The sequence below is a fragment of the Pongo pygmaeus genome, chromosome 18 (genome assembly GCF_028885625.2).
Source record: "Pongo pygmaeus isolate AG05252 chromosome 18, NHGRI_mPonPyg2-v2.0_pri, whole genome shotgun sequence".
In the NCBI taxonomy this organism is placed as follows: domain Eukaryota; kingdom Metazoa; phylum Chordata; class Mammalia; order Primates; family Hominidae; genus Pongo; species Pongo pygmaeus.
This window is the reverse complement of record NC_072391.2, coordinates 6,119,411-6,144,440: the sequence shown is the minus strand read 5'-3', so window position 1 is coordinate 6,144,440 and position 25,030 is coordinate 6,119,411. Positions and strand designations below refer to the sequence as shown.

Genomic DNA, 25,030 nt, shown 5'->3' with positions numbered 1-25,030 from the left:
GACCTTTGCTGTCATACAATTGTCTCTCCCCTAGATATTAGGAAAAATGTCACTGGGGATGTGAACAGCCCTGCGATATTGAGAATAGTATCATCCTCTCCCCCCTTGCATATTGGGAACAACATCACAGGTGGGGTGTACTGCCTCTGCGATATTGGGGGTAAAATTTTCCTCTCTTCCCCTGGACATCAGGAAGGGTATCAGAGGGGGAGGGTGTGCATTCCCTGCCATATTCAACGTAACTTCATCCTCTCCCTCCCAGGGTATTCAGAACAATAGGACAGGAGGGGTGTACGCCAACTGCGATATTGAGAGTCGTATCATCCTCTTTCGCTCTGGATCTTAGGAACAATATCACAGGGTTGTGTACACCCCCTGCGATATTGGGAGTACTATCATCCTCTCTCCCTGTGGATATTAGGAAGAGTATCACAGGGCTGTGTAAACCCCCTGCGGTACTGGGAGTAATATCATCCTCTCTCCCTCTGAATAGAGGAAGATTTTCACAGGGGTGTGTACACCCCCTGCGATATTGGGAGTAATGTCATCCTCCCCAAACCTGGATGTTAGCAACGAGATCACAGAGGGGGTGTACACACCCTGCGACATTGGAAGGAATATGATCGTCTCCCCACCTGGATACTGGGAAAGAAAGATATCACAGCGCGGGTATACGTTCCCTACGCTGTTGGCAGTAATCTCATTCTTTTCCTGTCTGGATATGAGGAAGCATATCACAGGGGAGCTGTACAATTACTTCGATATTGGGAGTAATATCATCCTCTATTTTCCTGGATATTGGGCACAAAAACACAAAAGGGTGTACAACCCCTGCGATCTTGGGAGTAATAGCATACTCTCCTTCTCTGGATGTTAGAAAACAGTATCATCAGGGCTCAACACCCCCCGCGATAATGGGAGTCATATTTACTCTTTCACAGGCCATTTGGAACAATACAACAGGGGGTGTTTACAAACAGGGGTGGTGTACACCCCTGTGATATTGGGAGTAACATCATTCTCCCCACCTCCGGATATTAAGAACAATATCCCGGCGGGAGGTGGTACACCCCCAGTGATATTGCGAATAATGTCATCCTCTCCTTCCCTGGATATTAGGAACAATATCACAGGGGGGTGTACACCTTCTGTGATACTGGAAGCAATATCATCCTCTCCCCCGCTGGATATTAGAAAAAAATATCACTCACGGTGTACACCCGCTGTGATATTAGGAAGAATATTACAGGGTGTACACCCACTCTGACTTTAAGAGAAATAGCTCCCTCAAATGTCCCAAACAATATCACAGGGTATACAATGATATTTCCCTAGGATATTACAAATACTATCACAGGGTGTACACCCACTGTGATAACACGAGTAATAATACATCCCAAGGATACTACCAAGAATATCACAAGGCTGTACACCCACTATGACATCGGGAGTGATATCTCCCTAGGATACTACGAACACCATCACAGAATGTACACACATGGTGCGCACGCACGGTGATATTAGGAGTACTATCAACGCAGGACATAGTCAATAAGACCACAGGGAGTACATACCTGATGTACACCCACGGCGATGTTATGAGAACTACCTCCCTAGGATAATACGAATAACATCACAGAGTGGACACACATGGTATACACCCACCGTGGCACTAGGACTAATAACTTTCTGAGATATTACCAGTAGCATCACACAACAGAAACACATGGTGTACACCCACTGTAACCTTAGGTGTAATTTCTCCCTACGATATTACGAGTAACATCTCAGTGCATACACACATGGTGAACACCCACTGTGACATTAAGGGTAATATCCCCCTAGGATATTACCAATAACATCACCGGGTGTCCACCCATGGTGTACATGCTCTGTGATGTTAGGGATAATAACTCCCTAGGATATTATGAATAATACCGCAGGGTGTACAGAAACTCTGATATTAGAGGTAATATCTCTCTAGGATATTATGAATAATATCACAGGGTGTACCCCCACTGTGATACTGGGAGCAATATCTCTCTAGGATACTACGAATCATATCAGAATGTACACCCACTGTGATCATAGGAGAAATATCTCTCTGTGATATTACGAATTAGATCACAGAGTGTACACACATGGTGTACATCCACTTTGATATTAGGAGTAATCTCTTCCTAGGACATTACAAATAACATCACAGAGTGTACACCCACTGTAATATTAGGAATCGTATCTCCCTAGGTGATTACAAGTAATATCACAGGGTGTACACCCACTGTGATATTAGGAGTAATATCTTCCTAGGGTATTATGAATAATTTCACAGTCTCTACACACATAATGTACACTCACTGTGATATTAGGAGTAACATCTACCTAGTAGATAACAAATAACATCGCAGGGTGTACCCCCACTTTGATATTAGCTGTAATATTCCTCTAAGTTGTTACAAATAAGATCACAGGGTGTAGAAACATGGTGTACACTCACTGTGATACCAGGAGTCGTATCTCTGTAATATATTATGAATAATATCACAGGTTGTACACCCACTGTATTATTAGGAGTCATATCTCTGTAGGACATTACAATTAATATCACACGGTGTACAGCCACCCTGATATTAGGAGCAATATCTTTCTAGGATATTACAGATAATATCACAGGGTGTACGCCCACTCTGCTGTCAGGAGCAATATCTCCCTAGGATATCAAAAATCCTATCACGGGGTGTCCAATCTCTGCCTTCCAGGTTCGAAGGGATTCTCCTGCTTCAGCCTCCCGAGTAGCTAGGTTTACGCGCCACCACACCCGGCTAATTTTTTTTTATTTTCACTGGAGACGGGGTTTCACCACGTGGGCCAGGCTGTTCTGGAAGTCCTGACCTCAGGTGATCCATCAGCCTCGGCCGCCCAAAGTGCTGGGATTACAGGTGTGAGGCATGGTGCTGAGCCAAGAGTTATATATTCAATTCATTTGGAAACACAGCTCCCATATTTGAGTGTGCGTGTACTTTTATGAAGAAATGATGTCAGAAAACCTAAGGATGATAATAACTATGAAAAGTAACAGGCACGTGAAAAGGTCCTCCGATTGAGAACTATAAGCTTCGATTTCGGTTTTAGATAATGGGGTCCTAGCTCTTGTGTCGTCCTTTTACATATTCTACATCACAGGAACTTGCAGCACGGTGTCAGAATAAAATAGAGTGTATTTCACGGCTTCTTAATTTCTTTCAATTAGATGAGATCTTTTTCTTAAAGAGAGAAGGACATTTTCATTGCATTGTATTTTTTCTGAAAAGAGTAGGCCGTATTTTACTGAGATCACGGATTTGTTATATATGACGTTTTGGTCTTCTAATATTCTTCAGTGGATTTTCTCTAAAGTGGTATGTACAGAAAGACTTGTATAGCAAAAAAGTAAACCACGTAATAATTCTGAGATTTTTGGAATTGTCACAGCTGAGAAACATTGCTGGCGGTGTATGGTCCCCAAGTGTGAAAGTGTTCCTTGTGAATTGCTTGCATCCAGCATTAAGGGCTGGTTTTTCTCTTTTATTTTTCCAATCCTCTTTCCTTCTCAAGGTGTCCAAGACACACAGAGCCACGGAATCTCACAGGTGTCTGAGAATTCCTCCTCCTGGGACTCTCAGAGGATCCAGAACTGCAGCCCGTCCTCGCTTTGCTCTCCCTGTCCCTGTCCACGTATCTGGTCACGGTGCTGAGGAACCTGCTCAGCATCCTGGCTGTCAGCTCTGACTCCCCCCTCCACACCCCCATGTACTTCTTCCTCTCCAACCTGTGCTGGGCTGACATGGGTTTCACCTCGGCCACGGTTCCCAAGATGATTGTGGACATGCAGTCACATAGCAGAGTCATCTCTCATGCGGGCTGCCTGACACAGATGTCTTTCTTGGTCCTTTTTGCATGTATAGAAGACATGCTTCTGCCTGTGATGGCCTATGACTGCTTTGTAGCCATCTGTCGCCCTCTGCACTACCCAGTCATCGTGAATCCTCACCTCTGTGTCTTCTTCGTTTTGGTGTCCTTTTTCCTTAGCCTGTTGGATTGCCAGCTGCCCAGTTGGATTGTGTTACAATTCACCATCATCAAGAATGTGGAAATCTCTCATTTTGTCTGTGACCCCTCTCAACTTCTCAAACTTGCCTGTTCTGACAGCGTCATCGATAGCATATTCATAGATTTCGGTAGTACTATGTTGGGTTTTCTTGTCGTTTCAGGGATCCTTTTGTCTTACTATAAAATTGTCCCCTCCATTCTAAGGATTTCATCGTCAGATGGGAAGTAGGAAGCCTTCTCCACCTGCGGCTCTCACCTAGCAGTTGTTTGCTGATTTGACGGAACAGGCATTGGCATGTACCTGACTTCAGCTGTGTCACCACCCCCCAGGAATGGTGTGGTGGCATCAGTGATGTACGCTGTGCTCACCCCCATGCTGAACCTTTTCATCTACAGCCTGAGAAACAGGGACATACAAAGTGCCCTGCGGAGGCTGCGCAGCAGAACAGTCGAATCTCATGATCTGTTCCATCCTTTTTCTTGTGTGGGTGAGAAAGGGCAACCACATTCAATCTCTACATCTGCAAATCCTGCCCCTTAGTCACATTATTTTTGTGGCTTGATGGCTTTTATTCCTTTCCGCATTTCCTTTGTGAATATTGCTTTCTTCGTTATGCCTTTAACTGGAATGGGTGAGTATTCTGGGATCCTTTGTTTAGCAGAAACCTCATGACAGAATCCTCTATACCTAGGCGGCCCCTTTTAGTTTCTGAGCAATAACCCGGTCATCCAGGTGGAATCACCACCATCTTTTTATATACACGAAGTCCTCACTTCATTTTGGAATTCCCTGAAAACTGACTTTATGGAAACAATGTACAGGAGGTCCTCCAACACCATTGGTTATTCAAAGTTGTGTAGTTATACTGTTGATGAAAAATAAGTGGTTTCACTATACATAATTTTGCTTCGAGGTGAAGTTTCCAAGAGACTTTCAAAGATGTTAAGTGAGGACATACTGTACATCAAATTCATATCCTCTTCCACAGTTTATGTGGAATTTCTTCATAAACTGCTTCTAGAGAATCTATTTAGGCAGGTTATGTGTAGAGATAAATGTCGCCGTTCCTCAATCTTGGCTTTGAGTCAAATCACCTGGGGAGCTAACACATGATGAGGCCTGGGTCTCAACACCTAAGATTCGGATTTCCTTGCACCTGTGTGAGTACGCGGATTTTTGTTTTTTTTTCTTTTAAAGCACCAGAGGTGGTTCCAATGACGAAGTTTTTAGAGGCATCAAGCTCCAATGAGTAAGAACAGAAATTAATTATAATTTCTTCAAATATTATCTTCAAATGCATTGTCCATCAACACCACACAAATGTTTATTATGCTGTTTTTTCTTACCATTTCGCATTTTCGCATTTTCTATTTCTTTCTTTTCGTTTTTTTTTTTTTTTTTTTTTGAGTCAGAGTTTCACCCTTGTTGCCCAGGCTGGAGTTCAATGGCACGGTCTGGCTCACTGCAACCTCTGCCTCCCGTATTCAAGCAATTCTCCTGCCTCAGCCTTCCAAGTAGCTGGGATTACAGGCATGCGCTACCATGCCTGGCTAATTTTTTTTTTTTTTTTTTTTGTATTGTTAGTAGAGACAGTGTTTCTCCATTTTGGTCAGGCTGGTCTTGAACTCCCCACCACAGGTGATCCACCCGCTTCCGCCTCCCAAAGTGCTGGGATTACAGGCATGAGCGACTGCGCCCAGCCACCGCTTAGCATTTACATTTCACATTTGTTGAAGTTATAGATGTATACACACATTGATTGCTGCTTTGTTATACACTTGCGTATACATAAGATGGGAAATAGAAAAGAATAAAATGGGCACAGTATCCCTGAAGTTTCACATTCCTGCTATTTTAAAAATATTTGCTCTTAGAAATTTGTTTCAATTAAGAAACTGTGGCATACACACCCAATGAAGTATTATTCCGCCTAAAAAGGAAGAAAATCCTCTCCGCTGCGGACAAAATGGGTGAGATTGCAGGTCTGTATATTAAATGAAATAAGCCAGGCAGAGGATGACAAATATTTCGTGTCCTCACTTCTATGTAGGAAGAAAAAAGGAAACCTTGGCCAGATGTGGTGGCTCAAGCCTGTAATCCCAGCGCTGTGGGAGGCCGAGTCGCACGGATCACTTCAGTCCAGGAATTTGAGACCAGCCTGGCCAACATGGTGAAACCCCGTCTCTATAGAAAACAGAAACAATTTGCCAGGCGTGGTGATGGGTGTCTGTAGTCTCAGCTACTCGGAGGGCTGAGGCCCAAGAAGCGCTTGAACTCGGGAGGCGGAGGTTGCAGTGAGCCCGGACTGTGCCTGTGTACTCCAACCTGGGCAACAGAAAGAGACTCCATCCCACACACACCTACACACAAAAGGAATCTCAGGAAGGTGGAAAGTATAAAGGTGGTTAGCAGATGCTAGGAAGAAAAGCGGTGGGATGGGGAATGAAGACAAGTGGATAATTGGGTCCCAAAATACAGAAAGATGGAATGAGTGAGTTCTAGTGTTTGATAGTACAGTATGAACATTTTAGTTCACAAGAATTGCTTGCATATTTCCAGATGCTTTGGTAAGAAGCTTCCTAACTTTCTCATTATGCTGGTTTTTAAGCTCTTCTCTTTCTGCTCTTGATATCATGCTGGTTTTTTGTTTTTTGTTTTTTGTTTTGAGATGGAATTTCGCTCTTGTTGCCCAGGCTGGAGTGTCATGGTGCAATCTTGGCTCACCGCAACCTCTGCCTCCTGCGTTCAAGCGATTCTCCTGCCTCCAACTCCCGAGTAGCTGGGATTACAGGCATGCGCCAGCTGCCCAGCTAATGTTGTATTTCTGGTAGAGATGGGGGTTTCTCGCTGTCGCTCAGGCTGGTCTTCAACTCCTGACCTCCGGTGATCCGCCCGCCTCGGCCTCCCAAACTGCTGGGATTACAGGCGTGAGCGACCGCGCCCAGCCCATGCTGTATCCTTATCTGTTGTCGGTTGTTGTTCGTTTGTTTTTGAGCCCAGAAATAACTTCTCACCTATAGGTTCAAATGATTTTTAACATGAGTGCTAAGAAAGCTCATTGCTGGAAAAGCAGCCTTTTCAAGAAATGGTGTCGGAGAAACTTGATTTCCACATGCAGAAGAATGAAGGTGGACCCCGTGTCACACCAGGTGCAAAAATTAACACAAACTGGATCAAAGACCTAACCCCAAGGGCTAAAAGTATCATATGCCTAAAAGAAATCATTGGCCACACTTTCATGACATCAGATTGGGCAATGCTCTCTGGGATATGACACCAAAAGCATAGGCAACAAAAGAAAATTAGATTCCTTGGATTACATCTAAATGACAGACACTTTTGTGCAGCGAAAAACACTGTGAACTGAGTGAAAAGATAACCCGTGGATTAGGAAAAATATTTGCAAATCATATATCTCAAAAGAGGCTGATATCCATCATATATAAAGAACAGCTAGAACTAAACAACAAGAAACCCAAAGCATTCCATCAACAATGGTCAGAAGACTCGAGTAGACGTGTCCCTAAAGAAGATATAGCAATGGCCAATAAGCATCTAAAATGATGTTCAAAATCACTAACCATAGGGAAGCGCAAATCAAACAAAGAATGAGATACCACACATTAGGATGGATACGATCAACAAACAAGCATTGGTGAGACTAGAAGGAAATAGGAATGCTCCAATACGATCGGAGGGAATGTAAAACCGTGAAGGAACGGGGAAAGTAGTATGGCGTGCACTGGAAAAATTAGAAACAGTATGCTCAGATGTTCCCGCAGTTGCATTTGTGGGTACCTACCAAAAAGAACTAGAAGCCAGGAGTGGAAGACAGATTTGTACACACACGCTCATAGCAGCATTATTCGCAACAGCCAAAATGTGGAAGCAACCCAAGGGTTCGTGGACAGATGAATGAAAAAGCGCACTGCAGTTCCTTCATACAATGGAAGACTCTCCAGCCTTAAAAAGGCAGGCACTTTTGGCCGGTGCGGCGGCTCACGCCTGTAATCGCAACATCTTGGAAGAACGAGGTGGGCGGATCACCTGAGGTCAGGAATTCAAGACAAGCCTGGCCATCTTGGTGAAACCCTGTCTCTAGTGAAAATGCAAAAAATGAGACGAGCGTGGTGGCGTGTGCCTATAGTCCCAGCTACTCGGGAGGCTGAGGCACAAGAATCGCTGGAACCCGGGAGGCGGAGGTTGCACTGAGCCCAGATTGTGCCGCAGCACTCCAGCCTGGGCGACAGAGTGAGACTGCATGGAAACGCAAAACAAAACAAAGTCAAACAAACAAACAAAAAAAAGGACAGGCACTTCTGACTCAGACCGCAGCATGGATGAACCTCGAAGACATTATCGTCAGTGAAATAAATAAATCCCAAAAGGATAAACACGCCCAGGCTCAGTGGCTCGCACCTGTGACCCCAGCACTTTGGGAGGCTGAGCCAGGTGGATCACTTAAGGTCAGGAGTTCGAGACCAGCCTGGTCAATATGGTGAAAGCTCGTCTCTATTAAAAATACAAAAATTAGCTGGGCGTGGTGGCGGACGCCTGTAATCCCAGCTACTCGTGAGACTGAGACACAAGAATCGCTTGAACCCACGATGTGGAGGTTGCAGTGAGCCGAGGTCACACCACCGCACTCCAGCCTGAACGACAGAGAAAGTCTCTGTCTCCAACCCAAAAAAATTAAACACGGTATGATTCCACTTTTCTATCAAGTGTCTGGAGTCGTTAAACTCATAGAGTTGCAAACTAGAAAGGTGGCCCCCAGGGGTGGGCGAGAGAGAGGAGTGGAGAGCTTGCTAAATGGGTGCAATTTCCATTTTGAAAGATAAAACTGTTCCGGAGACGGTGGCGGTGATGGCTGCTGAACAATGTGAACGTCATTAATGTCATTAAACTGTAAACTGAAAAAGAGTGGAAATTGTAAATGTTTATACTGGCCATTCTATATGAACTAATATATATTCACAATTTTTAATATTTATACGTGGTATATTTGCCCATAATTAAAGATGAAAATTAAAGCAGTTGGATCTTTCAAAAGAAAAGAAAGAAGCGAAGAATACACACCAGCTTTCTCCTGATGAGAGGAAGAGCCCCAAAGCGTCTATGGACACTCACTGTTCTCCTATCCTTCTTGAATTATTGTGAGGAAATCCTTAGAGGCTGGGGAACTTGGGCGACTCTGGCTAATGAGGAGCTCTGTGCCTTGAGCTCCCCAGACCACAGAATAGTAAATAGTCTGTGCCTCCAGCCCTGCAGTGTGAGGTTCCAGTCCTGTGGGTTCCACACCTGTCACCTGTATCAGGAGGCTCATGTCTCACCCTGTCTTCTTGCCAGCCTCGAGGACGGAGTCTGAGCCTCCACCGTGCTACACACAGGGAGGACACTGGACCTGTTCTCCGCGGTCATGGCCCAGCAGAGGGGAAGGGCAGTTCAGTGAGTGTAGGCAAAAGAAAGAGAGATCAGACTGTTCCTGTGTCTATGTAGAAAGGAAAGACATAAGAGACTTCATTTTGAAAAAGACCTGTATTTTCAACAATTGCTTTCCTGAGATGTTTTTAATGTGTAGCTTTGCCCCAGCCACTTTGACCCAACCTGAAGCTCACAAAAACATGTGTTGTATGAAATCAAGGTTTAAGGGATCTAGGGCTGTGCAGGACGTGCCTTGTTAACAAGATGTTTCCATGAAGTATACTTGGTAGAAATCATCGCCATTCTCTAGTCTCAATAAACCAGGGGCACAATACACTGTGGAAAGCCGCAGGGACCTCTGCCCTTGAAAGCGGCGTGTTGTCCAAGGATTCTCCCCATGTGATAGTCTGAAATGTGGCCTCGTGGGATGAGAAAGACCTGACCGTCCCCGAGCCCTACACCAGTAAAGGGTCTGTGCTGAGGTGGATTAGTCAAAGAGGAAAGCCTCTTGCAGTTGAGAGAGAGGAAGGCCACTGTCTCCTGCCTGCCCCTGGGAACTGAATGTCTCGGTATAAAACCCGATCGTACATTTGTTCAATTCTGAGATGGGGGAAAAACCGCCCTATGGTGGGAGGCGAGACACGTTTGCAGCAATGCTGCCTTGTTATTCTTTACTCCACTGAGATGTTTGGGTGGAGAGAAACATAAATCTGGCTTACGTGCATCTCCAGTCACGGTAGCTTCCCTGGAACTTCCTTATGACATAGATTCTGTTGCTCACCTGTTCGTTGCTGACCTTCTCCTTCTTATCACCCTGCCCTCCTACTACATTTTTTTTTTGCTAAAATAATAAAACTAATAATCAATAAAAACTGAGGGAACTCAGAGGCCGGTGCCTCTGCAGATCCTTGGTATGCTGAGCGCCGCTCCCCTGGGCTCACTGTTGTTTCTCTCTACTTTGTCCCTGTGTCTTATTTCTTTCCTCAGTCTCTCATCCCACCCGACTAGAAATACCCACAGGTGTGGAGGGGCAGGCAACCCCTTCAAGTGAGTGCTGAGGGACGGTCCGGAGCCTTGGTTTCCTTCCTCCTCCTCAGCACAAACAGGAGAGTGCGGTGGGCAGATGGGAGGAGACCAATATGCAAACTGTGCGCTCAGCAGACTGTGGAGTTTCTGTTCTTGGTTGTGATGGGGGTCTCAGACATCTTATTCAAAATTTTGCTTTCCTCCCCCACTGGTTGTCCTTTTCATAGACATCTCACCCATGATAGCAGGGAATCAGTCCCTCTAAACTATTCCCTAAGAACGACAAAAAGATTATGAAGGTGATGATGAGGACAAAGAGGATGACGACAGACACCATGGCATCATGAACCGTTATTGAGGGCTTCCTGAAGGCCAGGCTCTGAGCTCTATGCTCTATGCAGTTTGTTTCATCTCATCTGCGTAGTCTCCACTTTATTAGTGCACATTTCATGATGATTTTACAGACTAGAAAAGGATCAACGCCTTTTCATAGAACTCGTACTAGATCATGAAGTCAAAAAGGGCGAGGTCCAATTTGAACCGGGCAGTCTAAGTCCAGACACATGGCATTTGGCCAGTCCTCTCCCTGCAACCAACCTGCCCTCTCAAATCCTTGTCACTCAGGTGGGTGCCCCTGCTCACTGTGCCCTTCCCTTTGGGGGCTCCTTGTAAGACCACAGCTAGACCAGTGGGTGCCACAATCACTGTGTCAAGTATAGAAAGGGCAGCTGAGATCACATCAAGGATTCCAGAAAGAATGGGCACAGGATCATTCGGGATGCATCTCTCCCTTTCCCCTGTTCCTGGCTTTCCTTACAGCTCTCGACTTCCTCAAAGGAGTCATCAATTCGGAGTTTGGCTTCCATTCCTATTGAGGAAGCTGGAAAGCGTTTCAAAAATGCTCCTCCGATGTGCCTGTGGTTAAGAACTCTGAGCTCTGCTGAAAACTTTTGGAAGCGGGGTGCGGTGGCTCACGCCTGTAATCCCAGCCCTTTGGGAGGCTGAGGCAGGTGAATCACAAGGTCAGGGGTTCAAGACCAGCCTGGCCAACATGGTGAAACCCCGTCTCTATTCAAAATAGAAAAAAATTAGCCGGGTGTAGTGGCGGGCGCCTGTCATCTCAGCTACTCGGCAGGTTGAGACAGGAGAATAGCTTGAACCCGGGATGCAGAGGTTGCAGTGAGCCGAGATCACTCCACCGCACTCCAGCCTGGGCAACAGAATGAGACTCTGTCTCAAAACAACGAAAACAAAACCAAAACCCAAAAAACCCACAATTTTTGGGAGTTAGAAGACCAGGAAGTATAGTACCCGGGACTTAGAGTCTGGCCATGAATTTTGAATACCGCCCTTTCTACTTCTCTGTGTGGCAAGGGGTGAGATGTCCGTCCTCTGAGACTCAGCACTCTCATCTGACTTGATTTCCAGTTGATCCAATGGAAGTGAGCGATGATTAAGCCGATCGTGGGTGCCCGCTGCGTGATCTCTAGCTGACGGATGCATAAAGTAAAGGCAAAGTGGATTTTAGATACATTCCTTAAGATTTTCAGCTTCAACTCCACACAATTCAACGTAAATATCCCCTGACCTGAAGTTCTGGTTTCCCTGCATTCCAGACAGGACATTTTGTTTCGTCCTTCTCTCAGTAAGTACTGAGTACTGTGAGAGGAACAAGTGAGTCTCTTTGGTTTCTGATTCCCCAGAGCCGATATCTTGCTTGGCACATAGGAGGCAGCAAAAGCAAACATCTATGTTGATGATTGAACTGACACTTCCTTGCTTCACCAAAATTGGCTGTCATCAGCGTGACTTTGACTTACTTCTTTTTGTTTTTTGTTTTTTGAGACGGAGTTTTGCTCTCGTTGCCCAGGCTGGCGGGCAGGGGTGTGATCTCGGCTCACTGTAGTCTCTGCCTCCCAGGTTCAAGCCATTCTCCTGCCTCAGCCTCCCGAGTAGCTGGGACTACAGGCGCGTGCCGCCATACCGGGAGAAGTTTTTGTACTTTTAGCAGAGGCGGGGTTTCACCATGTTGGCCAGGATGGTCTTGATCTCCTGACCCCGTGATCCGCCCTCCTCGGCCTCCCAAAGTGCTGGGATTACAGGCGTGAGCCACCGCATCCAGCCAAACTTTCTGATGAATACTCTAAGTCCACCTAAGCTAAGGACAGGAGTTAGAGCTTCCATGAATTTTAAAACAAGACGCACCGATTTGAGGAAGCAATTACTCTCTTGAAGGAGAAAAGTCAGAAAACACAATGATGAAATCACTAGGACCTAACTGGCCTGTGGAACTATTTCCTGCTTATGAACTCTCAACTATCATTTCATTTCCAGATGGCATGGTCTCAGCTGTTATACAGTGTTTACGAATGGTCTACATCAAGGGAATTTATATCAATCTAGAAGAATAAACAAAATATTTGAGTTCCTAATTTCCTTTAATTAGGATAACCTTTTCCTTAAAGTGAAGACAATGGTTTTATTACATCTCTTTCTTCGGAAAACATAGGCTGTATTTTCTAGCAATAACGAATTTGTTATATACGATGATCTGGTTCCTGGAATGTTCTTGAAGCTAGTGTCTCTAAGGCAGGTGTGTACAGCAAGACGTGAATAACACAGCAATCGATGTTGAAAGCATTATATGGCAATTGAGTTTGTCAGAACTACCAAATGTTGCTGAGTGTGGATTGCTCTGAAATCTGCAAACATTACTTCTGAATTCCTTGTATCCAAAATGCAGACGCAATGCCGGCTGTTGGTTTACTTGTTTCCGATTTTTCAACCCTCTTTTCTAGGCAAAAGATGTCCAAACGATACAGACCCACAGAATCTAACAGATGTCTCTATATTCCTCCTCCTCGAACTCTCAGACGATCCAGAACTGCAGCCGGTCGTCGCTGGGCTGTTCCTGTCCATGTGCCTGGTCATGGTGCTGGGGAACCGGCTCATCATCCTGGCCGTCAGCCCTGACTCCCACCTCCACACCCCCATGTACTTCTTCCTCTCCAACCTGTCCTTGCCTGACATCGGTTTCACCTCCACCACGGTCCCCAAGATGATTGTGGACATCCAATCTCACAGCAGAGTCATCTCCTATGCAGGCTGCCTGACTCAGATGTGTCTCCTGGCCATTTTTGGAGGCATGGAAGAGAGACATGCTCCTGAGTGTGATGGCCTATGAGCGGTTTGTAGCCCTCTGTCACCCTCTATATTGTTCAGCCATCTTGAACCCGTGTTTCTGTGGCTTCCTAGATTTGTGGTCTTTGTTTTCTTTTTCCTCAGTCTTTTAGACTCCCAGCTGCACAACTTGATTGCCTTACGCATGACCTGCTTCAAGGATGTGGAAATTCCTAATTTCTTCTGGGAACCTTCTCAACTCCCCCATCTTACATTTTGTGACACCTTCACCAGTAACATCCACATGTATTTCCCTGCTGCCGTATTTGGTTTTCTTCCCATCTCGGGGGCCCTTTTCTCTTACGGTAAAATTGTTTCCTCCATTCTGAGGGTTTCGTCATCAGGTGGGAAGTATCAACCTTCTCCACCTGTGGGTCTCACCTGTCAGTTGTTTGCTGATTTTACGGAACAGGCGTTGGAGGGTAGCTGGGTTCAGATGTGTCATCCTCCCCGAGAAAGGGTGCAGTGGCCTCAGTGATGTACACGGTGGTCACCCCCATGCTGAACCCCTTCATCTACAGCCTGAGAAACAGGGATATGAAAGGTGTCCTGCGGCGGCCGCACGGCAGCACAGTCTAATCTCAATATCTTCTTATCTGTTCCATTCCTTTTGTAGGGTGGGTTAAAAAAGACAGCAAGGTCAAATAAGAATGATATCACAGGGTGCACACCCACTGTCACATTACGAGTAATACCTCCCTAGGATAGAAAAAATACTGTCACAGAGTACACACACATGGGGTACACCCGTGGTGATATTAGAAGCAGTATCTCCCTGAAATATGATGAAAAATAGCACAGGGTGTGCACACTGTGTGATACGAGGAGTCATATTTACCCTGAATATTATGACTCATATCACGGGTGTACACACACAGGCTACACGCACTGTGATATCGGGAGTTGCATCTCCCTAGGATATTACAAATAATATCACAGGGTATACACTATGTGTGAACATCCACTGTGATGTTTGATATCATATCTCTCTACGAGATTACAAATAATATGAAAGTGTGTGCACCCATGTGACATATTAGGAGTAACATCCTTCTAGGGTATTACAGATAACATCACAAGGTGTACACCTTCTGTGGCCTTTTGCACACAGTTTGTGCCATTCAAGGAAACATCCCCCTAGGATATTACGAATAATAACACAGGCGGTTGACACCCATGGTGTACATCTCCTGTGCCATCAGGAGTAATATTCCCCTAGGATATTACGAATACTATCACAGCAGGTGTACACATATGGTGTTCACCCCATGTGATATTAGGAGGAACATGCCCCTAGGATATTAGGAATAGTATCACAGGCGTTGAATACGCATGATATACACCCCCGATGACATGAAAAGTAACATCCCCCTAAGATAGTATGAATAATATCACAGGGAGTACACCCCGTGTGACATTGGGAGTAACATCCCCCGAGGATATAACGAATAATATCAGGGGGCGTACATGCATTGTGACCCTAGCGGTAACATCTCTTTAGGATATTACAAATAATATCACAGGGTGTACACTGACCATGATATTAGGAGTCCCATTTTCCTAGGATATTATGGATAATATCACAGGAGGTGTTCACACACAACGTGTACACCATGTGTGTACACCCAATGTGATATTTGAAGTCATACGTCCCTAGGATCTTACGAATATTATCAAAGGGTGTACACCCCATGTGACATTAAAAGTGACATCCCTTTTAGATATTCCGAATGCTATCACCTCTTCCTAGGATAACCCATGTGATATTAGGAGTAACCCCTTCCTAGGATATTACGAATAACATCACAGGGTTTACACCCCTGTGACATTAAAAGTAACAACCCCTCCTAGGGATATTATGAATAACATCACAGGGTGTACACCCCTGTGACTTTAAAAGTAACACCCCCCTAGAATATTACAATAATATAACAGGGTGTACACCCCCTGTGACTTTAGGAGTAACACCTCCCTAGGATATTTCAAATGATGTCACTGGGGGCACACCCTCTGTGATATTAGCAGCAACATCTTTCTAGGAGATTACGAATGATATCACAGGGTGTACACTCACTGTGATATTAGAAGGAATACCTCCCTAGGACATAAGCTATCACATCACAGAGTGTACACACATGGTGTACACCCACTGTGTTATTAGAAGCAATATCTCCCTATGATATTAGGAAAAATATCACAGGGTGTACCCTCTGTGGGATACTAGAAGTAATGTTTACCATGGATGTTACAAATAATATCACAGGGTGTACACACATGGGGTACACCCACTGTGACATTAGGAGTTATATCTCCCTAAGATATTGCAAAGAATATCCCAGTGGGTGTACCCCATGTGTGTACACCCACTGTCATCATTAAAGTAGTATCTCTCTATAAGATTACAAATAATATCGGAGGCTATACACCCCCTGTGACATCAGGAGTAACATCCCCTTACAATATTGGGAGCAATATTGCACGAGGTACACCCCTGTAACTTTAGGGGTAACATTCCCTCAGAATATTACTAATAATATCACAAGGTGTACACGCATTGTGACATTAGGAGTAATATTCAGGTAGCATATTTTCCATACTATCACAGAAGGAACACACCTGTGACATTAAGAGTGACATCCCCCTAGAATAGTAAGAATACTGTCACACGGTGTACACCTCCTGTGATATTAGGAGAATCATCTCACCAGAATATTACGAATAATGCCACAAGGTGTTATCTTCTGTGACATGAGGGGTATAGACCCCCGGGAAATTATGACTACTATCAAAGGGCGTACACCCCTGTGACATTAGGAGTAACATCCTTCTAGAATATCATGAATAATATCACAATGTGTACACCCCTTGTGTCATTAAGAGTAAAATTGCCCTAGGATATTAGGAAATAGAACACAGGGAGTACACGCCGTGTGATATTAGAAGTAACATCCCCCAAGGATATAACGAACAATATCAGAGAATGTACATGCCCTGGGACATGACTAGTAACATCTCTTTAGGATAATACGAACAATATCAAAGGGTGTACATGCAATGTGAAATTAGGAGTGAACTCCCGCTGGGATATTACGAATTTTATGACAGGGTCTACACGCCCTGTGACAATAGTAGTCACGTTGTCCTAAAATATGACGAAGAATATTAAAGTGTGTACAGGACCTGTGATTTACGAGTAACATTTCTAGAGAAGATTACACGTAATATCACTGTGTGTACACCCCGTGTGAGGATAGGAGTCCCATCCAACAAAACTATAATGAATAATTTCACAAGGTTTGCAACATCTGTGACATTGAAAGTAACATTTCCCTAGAATATGACGATAATATCACACAGTGTACACCCTCGGTGATATGAGGAGTGACGTCTTATAAGGGTAATACGAGTAATTTGACAAGGTGTACAAACCCTGTGACATAAGGAGTGACATCCCTCCAGGATATTCCGAATCATAGAAAAGGGAAAATACCCCGTGTGACAATAAAATCAACGTCCCCTTAGGAGATTAAGAATAATAGCACCAGCTGTACACACATTGTGACATTATTATTAACGTCTCGCTATGGTATTGCGAATAATATCAGAGTGTGTAGAGACTTGTGACATCAGGATTCACATTTCGCTACAATATCACGAATAATATCACAGGGTGTATACCCCCTGGGACTTAAGCAGTGGCATCCTCCTACAATATGGAAAATAATGTCCCAGGGTGTTAACAAAGTGCGGCAGCAGAGAAAACACCCGAGGAGAAAGGGAGAAATATCATGCCGTCTTCCCGCCTGGATATTGCGAGCCACATCGCAGGGAGGTGAGGGCGCCCCCAGCGATGCGGGGAGTAATATCACCACAGACTCCCCCACGGGCTATTACGAGCCACATCGCAAGGGCACGGACGAACCCCCTCGAAGAGAAGACTAATGTCACCCGCTACTCCCACCCTTGATACGACGACCCACAGGGCAGGGGGGCGGGGGACCCACGCAGGCGGGGAGTAATACCACCCCTCACTCCCCAGCTGCATATGACGATCCAGATCGCAGGGGGGAGAAGCAGGCACACGCCGCGAGGGGGGGAATGAGAGCCAGCCCCTCTTGCCCCCCTGGGCTCTTAGGACCCCCCTCGCAGGGGGGTGAGGCACCCCCCGCGAGGCGGGGGCTGAGAGCCAGCCCCTCTTGCCCCCCTGGGCTCTTAGGACCCCCCTCGCAGGGGGGTGAGGCACCCCCCGCGAGGCGGGGGCTGAGAGCCAGCCCCTCTTGCCCCCCTGGGCTCTTAGGACCCCCCTCGCAGGGGGGTGAGGCACCCCCCGCGAGGCGGGGGCTGAGAGCCAGCCCCTCTTGCCCCCCTGGGCTCTTAGGACCCCCCTCGCAGGGGGGTGAGGCACCCCCCGCGAGGCGGGGGCTGAGAGCCAGCCCCTCTTGCCCCCCTGGGCTCTTAGGACCCCCCTCGCAGGGGGGTGAGGCACCCCCCGCGAGGCGGGGGCTGAGAGCCAGCCCCTCTTGCCCCCCTGGGCTCTTAGGACCCCCCTCGCAGGGGGGTGAGGCACCCCCCGCGAGGCGGGGGCTGAGAGCCAGCCCCTCTTGCCCCCCTGGGCTCTTAGGACCCCCCTCGCAGGGGGGTGAGGCACCCCCCGCGAGGCGGGGGCTGAGAGCCAGCCCCTCTTGCCCCCCTGGGCTCTTAGGACCCCCCTCGCAGGGGGGTGAGGCACCCCCCGCGAGGCGGGGGCTGAGAGCCAGCCCCTCTTGCCCCCCTGGGCTCTTAGGACCCCCCTCGCAGGGGGGTGAGGCACCCCCCGCGAGGCGGGGGCTGAGAGCCAGCCCCTCTTGCCCCCCTGGGCTCTTAGGACCCCCCTCGCAGGGGGGTGAGGCACCCCCGCGAGGCGGGGGCTGAGAGCCAGCCCCTCTTGCCCCCCTGGGCTCTTAGGACCCCCCTCGCAGGGGGGTGAGGCACCCCCCGCGAGGCGGGGGCTGAGAGCCAGCCCCTCTTGCCCCCCTGGGCTCTTAGGACCCCCCTCGCAGGGGGGTGAGGCACCCCCCGCGAGGCGGGGGCTGAGAGCCAGCCCCTCTTGCCCCCCTGGGCTCTTAGGACCCCCCTCGCAGGGGGGTGAGGCACCCCCCGCGAGGCGGGGGCTGAGAGCCAGCCCCTCTTGCCCCCCTGGGCTCTTAGGACCCCCCTCGCAGGGGGGTGAGGCACCCCCCGCGAGGCGGGGGCTGAGAGCCAGCCCCTCTTGCCCCCCTGGGCTCTTAGGACCCCCCTCGCAGGGGGGTGAGGCACCCCCCGCGAGGCGGGGGCTGAGAGCCAGCCCCTCTTGCCCCCCTGGGCTCTTAGGACCCCCCTCGCAGGGGGGTGAGGCACCCCCCGCGAGGCGGGGGCTGAGAGCCAGCCCCTCTTGCCCCCCTGGGCTCTTAGGACCCCCCTCGCAGGGGGGTGAGGCACCCCCCGCGAGGCGGGGGCTGAGAGCCAGCCCCTCTTGCCCCCCTGGGCTCTTAGGACCCCCCTCGCAGGGGGGTGAGGCACCCCCCGCGAGGCGGGGGCTGAGAGCCAGCCCCTCTTGCCCCCCTGGGCTCTTAGGACCCCCCTCGCAGGGGGGTGAGGCACCCCCCGCGAGGCGGGGGCTGAGAGCCAGCCCCTCTTGCCCCCCTGGGCTCTTAGGACCCCCCTCGCAGGGGGGTGAGGCACCCCCCGCGAGGCGGGGGCTGAGAGCCAGCCCCTCTTGCCCCCCTGGGCTCTTAGGACCCCCCTCGCAGGGGGGTGAGGCACCCCCCGCGAGGCGGGGGCTGAGAGCCAGCCCCTCTTGCCCCCCTGGGCTCTTAGGACCCCCCTCGCAGGGGGGTGAGGCACCCCCCGCGAGGCGGGGGCTGAGAGCCAGCCCCTCTTGCCCCCCTGGGCTCTTAGGACCCCCCTCGCAGGGGGGTGAGGCACCCCCCGCGAGGCGGGGGCTGAGAGCCAGCCCCTCTTGCCCCCCTGGGCTCTTAGGACCCCCCTCGCAGGGGGGTGAGGCACCCCCCGCGAGGCGGGGGCTGAGAGCCAGCCCCTCTTGCCCCCCTGGGCTCTTAGGACCCCCCTCGCAGGGGGGTGAGGCACCCCCCGCGAGGCGGGGGCTGAGAGCCAGCCCCTCTTGCCCCCCTGGGCTCTTAGGACCCCCTCGCAGGGGGGTGAGGCACCCCCCGCGAGGCGGGGGCTGAGAGCCAGCCCCTCTTGCCCCCCTGGGCTCTTAGGACCCCCCTCGCAGGGGGGTGAGGCACCCCCCGCGAGGCGGGGGCTGAGAGCCAGCCCCTCTTGCCCCCCTGGGCTCTTAGGACCCCCCTCGCAGGGGGGTGAGGCACCCCCCGCGAGGCGGGGGCTGAGAGCCAGCCCCTCTTGCCCCCCTGGGCTCTTAGGACCCCCCTCGCAGGGGGGTGAGGCACCCCCCGCGAGGCGGGGGCTGAGAGCCAGCCCCTCTTGCCCCCCTGGGCTCTTAGGACCCCCCTCGCAGGGGGGTGAGGCACCCCCCGCGAGGCGGGGGCTGAGAGCCAGCCCCTCTTGCCCCCCTGGGCTCTTAGGACCCCCCTCGCAGGGGGGTGAGGCACCCCCCGCGAGGCGGGGGCTGAGAGCCAGCCCCTCTTGCCCCCCTGGGCTCTTAGGACCCCCCTCGCAGGGGGGTGAGGCACCCCCCGCGAGGCGGGGGCTGAGAGCCAGCCCCTCTTGCCCCCCTGGGCTCTTAGGACCCCCCTCGCAGGGGGGTGAGGCACCCCCCGCGAGGCGGGGGCTGAGAGCCAGCCCCTCTTGCCCCCCTGGGCTCTTAGGACCCCCCTCGCAGGGGGGTGAGGCACCCCCCGCGAGGCGGGGGCTGAGAGCCAGCCCCTCTTGCCCCCCTGGGCTCTTAGGACCCCCCTCGCAGGGGGGTGAGGCACCCCCCGCGAGGCGGGGGCTGAGAGCCAGCCCCTCTTGCCCCCCTGGGCTCTTAGGACCCCCCTCGCAGGGGGGTGAGGCACCCCCCGCGAGGCGGGGGCTGAGAGCCAGCCCCTCTTGCCCCCCTGGGCTCTTAGGACCCCCCTCGCAGGGGGGTGAGGCACCCCCCGCGAGGCGGGGGCTGAGAGCCAGCCCCTCTTGCCCCCCTGGGCTCTTAGGACCCCCCTCGCAGGGGGGTGAGGCACCCCCCGCGAGGCGGGGGCTGAGAGCCAGCCCCTCTTGCCCCCCTGGGCTCTTAGGACCCCCCTCGCAGGGGGGTGAGGCACCCCCCGCGAGGCGGGGGCTGAGAGCCAGCCCCTCTTGCCCCCCTGGGCTCTTAGGACCCCCCTCGCAGGGGGGTGAGGCACCCCCCGCGAGGCGGGGGCTGAGAGCCAGCCCCTCTTGCCCCCCTGGGCTCTTAGGACCCCCCTCGCAGGGGGGTGAGGCACCCCCCGCGAGGCGGGGGCTGAGAGCCAGCCCCTCTTGCCCCCCTGGGCTCTTAGGACCCCCCTCGCAGGGGGGTGAGGCACCCCCCGCGAGGCGGGGGCTGAGAGCCAGCCCCTCTTGCCCCCCTGGGCTCTTAGGACCCCCCTCGCAGGGGGGTGAGGCACCCCCCGCGAGGCGGGGGCTGAGAGCCAGCCCCTCTTGCCCCCCTGGGCTCTTAGGACCCCCCTCGCAGGGGGGTGAGGCACCCCCCGCGAGGCGGGGGCTGAGAGCCAGCCCCTCTTGCCCCCCTGGGCTCTTAGGACCCCCCTCGCAGGGGGGTGAGGCACCCCCCGCGAGGCGGGGGCTGAGAGCCAGCCCCTCTTGCCCCCCTGGGCTCTTAGGACCCCCCTCGCAGGGGGGTGAGGCACCCCCCGCGAGGCGGGGGCTGAGAGCCAGCCCCTCTTGCCCCCCTGGGCTCTTAGGACCCCCCTCGCAGGGGGGTGAGGCACCCCCCGCGAGGCGGGGGCTGAGAGCCAGCCCCTCTTGCCCCCCTGGGCTCTTAGGACCCCCCTCGCAGGGGGGTGAGGCACCCCCCGCGAGGCGGGGGCTGAGAGCCAGCCCCTCTTGCCCCCCTGGGCTCTTAGGACCCCCCTCGCAGGGGGGTGAGGCACCCCCCGCGAGGCGGGGGCTGAGAGCCAGCCCCTCTTGCCCCCCTGGGCTCTTAGGACCCCCCTCGCAGGGGGGTGAGGCACCCCCCGCGAGGCGGGGGCTGAGAGCCAGCCCCTCTTGCCCCCCTGGGCTCTTAGGACCCCCCTCGCAGGGGGGTGAGGCACCCCCCGCGAGGCGGGGGCTGAGAGCCAGCCCCTCTTGCCCCCCTGGGCTCTTAGGACCCCCCTCGCAGGGGGGTGAGGCACCCCCCGCGAGGCGGGGGCTGAGAGCCAGCCCCTCTTGCCCCCCTGGGCTCTTAGGACCCCCCTCGCAGGGGGGTGAGGCACCCCCCGCGAGGCGGGGGCTGAGAGCCAGCCCCTCTTGCCCCCCTGGGCTCTTAGGACCCCCCTCGCAGGGGGGTGAGGCACCCCCCGCGAGGCGGGGGCTGAGAGCCAGCCCCTCTTGCCCCCCTGGGCTCTTAGGACCCCCCTCGCAGGGGGGTGAGGCACCCCCCGCGAGGCGGGGGCTGAGAGCCAGCCCCTCTTGCCCCCCTGGGCTCTTAGGACCCCCCTCGCAGGGGGGTGAGGCACCCCCCGCGAGGCGGGGGCTGAGAGCCAGCCCCTCTTGCCCCCCTGGGCTCTTAGGACCCCCCTCGCAGGGGGGTGAGGCACCCCCCGCGAGGCGGGGGCTGAGAGCCAGCCCCTCTTGCCCCCCTGGGCTCTTAGGACCCCCCTCGCAGGGGGGTGAGGCACCCCCCGCGAGGCGGGGGCTGAGAGCCAGCCCCTCTTGCCCCCCTGGGCTCTTAGGACCCCCCTCGCAGGGGGGTGAGGCACCCCCCGCGAGGCGGGGGCTGAGAGCCAGCCCCTCTTGCCCCCCTGGGCTCTTAGGACCCCCCTCGCAGGGGGGTGAGGCACCCCCCGCGAGGCGGGGGCTGAGAGCCAGCCCCTCTTGCCCCCCTGGGCTCTTAGGACCCCCCTCGCAGGGGGGTGAGGCACCCCCCGCGAGGCGGGGGCTGAGAGCCAGCCCCTCTTGCCCCCCTGGGCTCTTAGGACCCCCCTCGCAGGGGGGTGAGGCACCCCCCGCGAGGCGGGGGCTGAGAGCCAGCCCCTCTTGCCCCCCTGGGCTCTTAGGACCCCCCTCGCAGGGGGGTGAGGCACCCCCCGCGAGGCGGGGGCTGAGAGCCAGCCCCTCTTGCCCCCCTGGGCTCTTAGGACCCCCCTCGCAGGGGGGTGAGGCACCCCCCGCGAGGCGGGGGCTGAGAGCCAGCCCCTCTTGCCCCCCTGGGCTCTTAGGACCCCCCTCGCAGGGGGGTGAGGCACCCCCCGCGAGGCGGGGGCTGAGAGCCAGCCCCTCTTGCCCCCCTGGGCTCTTAGGACCCCCCTCGCAGGGGGGTGAGGCACCCCCCGCGAGGCGGGGGCTGAGAGCCAGCCCCTCTTGCCCCCCTGGGCTCTTAGGACCCCCCTCGCAGGGGGGTGAGGCACCCCCCGCGAGGCGGGGGCTGAGAGCCAGCCCCTCTTGCCCCCCTGGGCTCTTAGGACCCCCCTCGCAGGGGGGTGAGGCACCCCCCGCGAGGCGGGGGCTGAGAGCCAGCCCCTCTTGCCCCCCTGGGCTCTTAGGACCCCCCTCGCAGGGGGGTGAGGCACCCCCCGCGAGGCGGGGGCTGAGAGCCAGCCCCTCTTGCCCCCCTGGGCTCTTAGGACCCCCCTCGCAGGGGGGTGAGGCACCCCCCGCGAGGCGGGGGCTGAGAGCCAGCCCCTCTTGCCCCCCTGGGCTCTTAGGACCCCCCTCGCAGGGGGGTGAGGCACCCCCCGCGAGGCGGGGGCTGAGAGCCAGCCCCTCTTGCCCCCCTGGGCTCTTAGGACCCCCCTCGCAGGGGGGTGAGGCACCCCCCGCGAGGCGGGGGCTGAGAGCCAGCCCCTCTTGCCCCCCTGGGCTCTTAGGACCCCCCTCGCAGGGGGGTGAGGCACCCCCCGCGAGGCGGGGGCTGAGAGCCAGCCCCTCTTGCCCCCCTGGGCTCTTAGGACCCCCCTCGCAGGGGGGTGAGGCACCCCCCGCGAGGCGGGGGCTGAGAGCCAGCCCCTCTTGCCCCCCTGGGCTCTTAGGACCCCCCTCGCAGGGGGGTGAGGCACCCCCCGCGAGGCGGGGGCTGAGAGCCAGCCCCTCTTGCCCCCCTGGGCTCTTAGGACCCCCCTCGCAGGGGGGTGAGGCACCCCCCGCGAGGCGGGGGCTGAGAGCCAGCCCCTCTTGCCCCCCTGGGCTCTTAGGACCCCCCTCGCAGGGGGGTGAGGCACCCCCCGCGAGGCGGGGGCTGAGAGCCAGCCCCTCTTGCCCCCCTGGGCTCTTAGGACCCCCCTCGCAGGGGGGTGAGGCACCCCCCGCGAGGCGGGGGCTGAGAGCCAGCCCCTCTTGCCCCCCTGGGCTCTTAGGACCCCCCTCGCAGGGGGGTGAGGCACCCCCCGCGAGGCGGGGGCTGAGAGCCAGCCCCTCTTGCCCCCCTGGGCTCTTAGGACCCCCCTCGCAGGGGGGTGAGGCACCCCCCGCGAGGCGGGGGCTGAGAGCCAGCCCCTCTTGCCCCCCTGGGCTCTTAGGACCCCCCTCGCAGGGGGGTGAGGCACCCCCCGCGAGGCGGGGGCTGAGAGCCAGCCCCTCTTGCCCCCCTGGGCTCTTAGGACCCCCCTCGCAGGGGGGTGAGGCACCCCCCGCGAGGCGGGGGCTGAGAGCCAGCCCCTCTTGCCCCCCTGGGCTCTTAGGACCCCCCTCGCAGGGGGGTGAGGCACCCCCCGCGAGGCGGGGGCTGAGAGCCAGCCCCTCTTGCCCCCCTGGGCTCTTAGGACCCCCCTCGCAGGGGGGTGAGGCACCCCCCGCGAGGCGGGGGCTGAGAGCCAGCCCCTCTTGCCCCCCTGGGCTCTTAGGACCCCCCTCGCAGGGGGGTGAGGCACCCCCCGCGAGGCGGGGGCTGAGAGCCAGCCCCTCTTGCCCCCCTGGGCTCTTAGGACCCCCCTCGCAGGGGGGTGAGGCACCCCCCGCGAGGCGGGGGCTGAGAGCCAGCCCCTCTTGCCCCCCTGGGCTCTTAGGACCCCCCTCGCAGGGGGGTGAGGCACCCCCCGCGAGGCGGGGGCTGAGAGCCAGCCCCTCTTGCCCCCCTGGGCTCTTAGGACCCCCCTCGCAGGGGGGTGAGGCACCCCCCGCGAGGCGGGGGCTGAGAGCCAGCCCCTCTTGCCCCCCTGGGCTCTTAGGACCCCCCTCGCAGGGGGGTGAGGCACCCCCGCGAGGCGGGGGCTGAGA

General features: G+C 54.1%; 2 pseudogenes; both read left to right on the top strand.

The window, feature by feature from the left end:
- The first annotated feature begins 505 nt into the window (after nucleotides 1-505).
- LOC134738542 (olfactory receptor 7E24-like) lies at nucleotides 506-4,363 on the top strand (annotated as a pseudogene).
- Nucleotides 4,364-13,432: 9,069 nt separating this feature from the next.
- On the top strand, nucleotides 13,433-14,299 carry LOC129026397 (olfactory receptor 7E24-like; annotated as a pseudogene).
- The last annotated feature ends 10,731 nt before the right edge of the window (nucleotides 14,300-25,030 follow it).